This window comes from Nyctibius grandis, chromosome 9, assembly GCF_013368605.1.
Source record: "Nyctibius grandis isolate bNycGra1 chromosome 9, bNycGra1.pri, whole genome shotgun sequence".
Taxonomy (NCBI): domain Eukaryota; kingdom Metazoa; phylum Chordata; class Aves; order Nyctibiiformes; family Nyctibiidae; genus Nyctibius; species Nyctibius grandis.
The window spans coordinates 1305205-1311204 of NC_090666.1; the positions used below are offsets into that span (position 1 = coordinate 1305205).

Consider the following 6000-nt stretch of genomic DNA (forward strand, 5'->3'; position numbering starts at 1 on the left):
AATAGGTGAGGATCATCTGTTTAACCCAAACAGACTTAACAGCATAAAACCAAATCAATTTATATTGCTACTCTTAACAAACACCAAAAAAGAGCTTACATTTAAATGATTTTTAATTATTTATGAAAACTATCAAACAAAATAGAAAAATTGCATGCAACTAAGGCCTCCAGACTGGAACATCATTCCCCAAAAAAAGCACCAGCAAGAACAAGGTTTTCAGGATTCAATACCAGGTTTTAGCCATTTTTAAATCTAAAGTATAAATCCCAGGTGGATAAGAGAACTGAGTACATCCTCCTTCAATCTAATCTACACCATTCTAATTAAAAAAATCCAAGTATTAAAATGTTAATCTCTAGCAGCACTACATTTGATTTTCTTTTGAAGATTTGGCCTTTTGGTCATGCAGAATAATTCAGTCATCATTCTCTCAGCTAGTTACCCTGCAGGAGATAAGGAATGGCCAGAAAGGCAATGTAAGAACACGCATGCCATAGGAAGTGGATTATCAATTTATCAATTTTTCCCTCTTAAATCTTATGGATGGTCTGAAAACTCTTTAAGTGGCAACTGCACTTCATTCCCCAATCAGTGAAAATACTTCCCAGAGCAGTCTTCATTACAGACCATAAGTACCCATAATTAAAAGACTGTTTATTTTTAAATGGATGTTAGCCATTTCCCCCTTCCTCACGTAACTGCAGAGATGGCAGTATCTCATAAACCACGCAAATGGAATTGCATTTATCATCCAACAGTCACCTTATAACTTGTCCAAGAAGTAATTGCGGTGTGAGACAAAGAAGTGTGCCACGAGAGGTCTAACTGCATCACCCTACCGAGTCTTTTTTGAAGGGGCACAAGCTGAGAAAGGAGAAGCTGGTTCAATTCTCACCTTTCAAACAAAAATTCATCTAGTTACGCTCTTCTGATCTACCTGAGTAACTACGTGACTACAAGCTGTCATACTCTATAGCATGTACTGGGACACCGTGCGTACAATCAGCACAGACTTCGGTATGCTGCAAGACAGAGCACCAAAAAAAAAAGACCAGATTCTTGTAACCTACATCTGGACACGTAATTCTGGTACGTTGACACGTCAATAAAACTTCTGTGAACACATTAACTGCTGTGAACTTTAAGTAATTTATTTTGTACGTGACAAATAGCAATAGTTCTCTAATAATCCTGAAATTCTCCAAAACGAGCATGGAGATTTTGAAGATGTACCTGCAGATATGTAATTCTATGACATAGCAGAGAAAGCTTCCAGAAAATTGCAAAATTTTAGAAATTAAAGCCTTTCGAAAGCCTACATAAAACTATTCTTGTGCTAATTCAGTGGATTATAAGTCCTCAAAAAAACAGCCCCTGTTCCCAAACAAGCACACATGAACAGCTGGCCCCGACCGCAAAGACCTGCTGTCGTGTTACCAGGCCACCGTTCAGCTCTTCTGGTTTTGCCTCCTGCTCAGGCCATCCTCCCCTCCCCTTTTTCTTCCACCTTCACAGTTCCTTCTTTCCACCACAAACAATCCCATATCAAATACACACACAAACCATTTTTACAGTTGTTTAGGCTGGAGCACAATAAAACCCATGAGAATTTTGTCTGGCCATTTTTATGAAAAGTGGCAGCACCACAGTCGAAGCGTGGTAATTGAAAAAGCACAGTCAGCCATCTGCTGCCGAAAGATTCTCCTGTTCGACCATTTTTATAATTGGTGGGAATGGAAGTGAGGTGACACAAAACCAGGATGTGAAGGCACGGGATTCATGTGATCTTGTACCAAATTTAAACCCAAACCAGGCAGGGGGGGCGAGGCAGAATCACGATGTATCAGAGGATCTAATGGTAGTATAAAGACCCAAGAAGAAAGACCACAGAAACACGCTATTTATCAATTTAAGAAAAATAATCTATCATTGACTTCAACAACAAAAAAGCATGCACATGCCTACTGTTTGTTTTAATTAAGTTTTGATCAGCTGAAAAGTTAAAACAGAATCCACCATAATTTTCAGAAGACACTTAACCCAACCCGTTTACCCCATCCAAAGGTCTAAACTGCCACAAGCAAGCCATTCTGTCTTTGTTTCTCACATCCAGTTTAGCTTACAGGACTAAGTAAACCACCCTGAGTATCTTCCCCTCCGGTATATTCCAACTTGTAACTCTACTCAGTTCTCCAGAACACGCTTGTAGAGTACCCATTCCACTTGTTATATGTGAGCATAAGTCAATGCACAGAACTTCCATGTACATTCAACAGAACAGTCATAAAATAACCCACCAAGGATAACAAGACCCTGGTGAGATGGAACCCCAAACGCTGACCAGGACCTTTCAGCAGCACTAAGTTACAATACAAAAGCAATTTCAAAAAAAACCCTCTTTTTCACAAAATAATCACACCTCACACTACCGTGTTAGGCTGTAACTCTGGGCACCAACCCTGCAGCTCTTTGCACAGGCAGCAGCCTCCATGACACGCCACACAAACACAAAGGTTAACAACAAAACATACAAAACGTTCACAGGCAGCAATTGCTGGTGATAAACACCGGCCCAGGCTCCACAGAATGAACGTTTGAGCTCCAGTTCCCGCAGCGAGTGCTGTGTAGGCGGATCCCTCTGCCCAAACAGAGGTCACTGCAGGATCAGAGCCAGAATGATGTGCCCTGGGTATTAACTTACCATATATTCCAACATGTAAATAGTACTACACGAACTCTGTTCATTAACAGAGAGCTCATCCACTCCATAGAGCAATTAGCACTACTTATAAGATCACAGGATTTTGCTTTTATTTACATTTTACAAATGTAGCTGCTAATAATTAATTCTAGTCACAGAAAAACGGTATAGGCTTAACTCTCCTCCCGCTACAGCGTAAGTATACCCAACCCTGACAGTATTTTTAGCAAGGGTGTTCAATCAATACTGCTACGTACAACCTAAACTGGACATTAACAGGACAACAGAATTGTAAAGCATGGCAACAAACACCACATTTTGGGGAAAATTTTACTGAAGAAATAAACATCAAACTAAACCCTAAGTAGGTGAACCTGATTCCAAACAAACTTAGCTGCAAACGTAAGGAAAATGTACCACAAGGTAACACATTAATACATTCCTGCTTTTGAGGAAAATGCATTTGTATTTCAATGTTTAACCCAACTTAACTACAAATAAAAACACGAACATATTCTAAACATACACAGAAACTATAATGACAACAAAATTGCCTCAAAAAAAATCAGACCCACAGTTACATTTCTGAGTTTATAAAGCACAAACGTACCTGGGAAACATACAGACACACATGTATGTATTTGTAAGCTTATCACCCAGAATCGTGTTTGATCAACGTGGTGCAAGCCAGAGCCGTGCCAATACGTAAGAACAACTTTTTAGGTCAGTGAAGCAAGAAATCCATTGTCAAGAAAATGGCATCCATAAGATTACGACACTGTATGTTTAGGCAATGAACTGGAAAACTTTTCTAAGATACACATATCTAATAAGAAAATGGTTTTACCATTTCTCATCTAACTCATTCTTGTATTCTTGCAGCGCACATTTACGGTGTGATGAGCTCATGAACATCTCCATGTGTGCGAACACACCAGCGGCTCCCAACATCACAGGGCAGTTATTTGCCAACAACAAGCAGGCAAACACGCACTCATAAAACCCCCTCCCCATTCAACAAAGAGTTTTATCTCAGGGCAAGAGAAATGTCCCGTGGGTGAGAAAACGTATGTGCGCACTGTAGTGTAACAACTATTCTTCAGCTGTGATCCATTAGCACTTCTGTAATACACAAATCACATAAATATTTTCTATCTCACAGTTAAAAGTATTATAACAGCTTGGCCACATGGAACTCCTGGGAGGGTATAAGTAGCAGCACAAACTACATTCAGATGTATTTCACATCTGAAGGACATTTGAATAAGCAAGTGGTGGGAACGTTTCACCTACACTGGCGGCCACCTAGTTCCAGCAACTAGCTCTTGGGAGATTTTTGAGAGGAAAAAGACGTTATTCCTCTTCCAGGTGGTGCTGCACAGCACACACGAGTTAACCCATCACCAGGTACGCCGACAGCCTCTGTCGCATACAGACACACCGGTTACACAAGCCTTCTGCTCGAGGGAGATACTAAAAATGTACCGGAGGAATGCAACGGCAGCGCGCAAACCCATTTTCCCTGCCCATAACCAGGGCAACGCGCACATGTGCCTAGAAAGCGCAGCGACGCGAACTTTCACATTAAACATACTAAATAAAAAAAAAAATATCCGTCTCAGCTGAGTTTACCCCGTTTTACAGACCCCGGCCTGCCCCCGCCGCCCGCTCCCCCGAAGGCTGTTTACGAGCCCTCTCCGCGGGGCGACCCCCCCCCCCCACGCCTCCCCTGCGCCAGAGCGGAGCTGGAGCCCCTTTCTTTTCGGAAAGGGGGGACAGAAGGGGCACCCACACACACGCCCCCCCGCCTTTACCAAAAGGGCTCTGGGCAGAGCCGCCCCCTCCGCCAGCGACCACCGGTGCGGGGAGTTGCGGAGAGGGGAAGAGGGGCTGAGGGGACTGGGGGGGGAGAGAGGGGCTGAGGGAGGGGAGAGAGGGGCTGGGGGGGGGGGAGAGAGGGGCTGAGGGGGGGGGAGAGAGGGGCTGAGGGGGGGAGAGAGGGGCTGAGGGGCTGAGGGGGCTGGGGGGGGAAGAGAGGGGCTGAGGGGACTGGGGGAGGGGGAGAGGGGCTGAGGGGACTGAGGGGAGAGAGGGGCTTAGGCGACTGGGGGGGGAGAGAAGGGCTGAGGGGACTGAAGGAGGGGAGAGGGGCTGAGGGGACTGAAGGAGGGGAGAGGGGCTGAGGGGACTGAGGGGGGGGAGAGGGGCTGAGGGGACTGAGGGGGGGGAGAGAAGGGCTGAGGGGACTGAAGGAGGGGAGAGGGGCTGAGGGGACTGAGGGGGGGGAGAGGGGCTAAGGGGACTGAGGGGGGGGGAGAAAGGCTGAGGGGACTGAGGGGGGGGAGAAAGGCGGAGGGAACTGGGGGGGGGGAGGGGCTGAGGGGGGGGGAGAGGGGCTGAGGGACTGAGGGGGGCTGACGGGGCTGAGGGGGGCTGACGGGGGCTGAGGGGGCTGACGGGGGCTGAGGGGGGGCTGACGGGGGCTGAGGGGGGGCTGAGGGGACTGAGGGGACTGAGGGGACTGAGGGAGGGGGAGAAGGGCTGAGGGGACTGGGGGGGGGAGAGAGGGGCTGAGGGGACTGAGGGAGGGGGAGCGGGGCTGAGGGGACTGAGGGAGGGAGAGGGGCTGAGAGGGGGGAGCGAGGCTGAGGGAAGGGAAAAGGGGCTGAGGGGACTGGGGGGGGGAGAACGGGGCTGAGAAGACTGAGGGGGGGGGGGAAGGGGACTGAGGGAGGGGGAAACCGGGCTGAGGGCGGGAGGAGCGGCGGCGCCCCGGCCCCCACAGCGGGCAGAGGGGGTGGGGGTCACAGCACAGGAATGCGGCGCGCAGCCCCCCCCCCCCCGCCGCCGCCCCAGCACGGAGACCCGAGCGCCCCGGCGGCCGCCTTACCGTCATATAACAGCCACGTCCTTCCAGCCGGAGCGGGGACGGCGGAGGGAAGAGGCGCGGGGGCTGCGCTCGCCGCTGCCGCCCCGCGACCCCCCGCGCGCGCGCGCGCACCCGGGCAGGCGCCGGGGCGAGCGCAGCACCGCGCCGCAGCCGGGAGCGGGAGCGCCGCTCGCTGCCGCCTTCAGTTCCCACGCAGCGACCGCCCGAGCCGCAGCCTCGGGAGCAGCGACAGCAGCCGCAGCAGCCGCCCCGCGCCCAGCCGCAGCGGCGAGGACCACATCGTACTGCGGCGGCTGGGCCGAGGGACTGGGAGGAGGGGGGGAAGAGCTGGGGGAGGAAGGGACGGGGAAGCCCGGAGGGGGGGAAGGCGGCGGACCTCCCCCTCCGGCCTCTCCTTCCCCCCTCT

At 50.0% G+C, this 6000-nt stretch overlaps 1 protein-coding gene across 1 annotated transcript in view; it reads right to left on the bottom strand.

Moving 5' to 3' along the window:
- Nucleotides 1–5674, bottom strand: part of PTPN4 (protein tyrosine phosphatase non-receptor type 4) — a 117559-nt gene extending 111885 nt beyond the window's left edge. Inside the window, exon 1 of the mRNA XM_068407302.1 lies at nucleotides 5595–5674. The gene's annotated coding sequence lies outside the window, so the exon portion shown is untranslated. The remainder of the gene's footprint in view (nucleotides 1–5594) is intronic.
- Nucleotides 5675–6000: the final 326 nt, after the last annotated feature.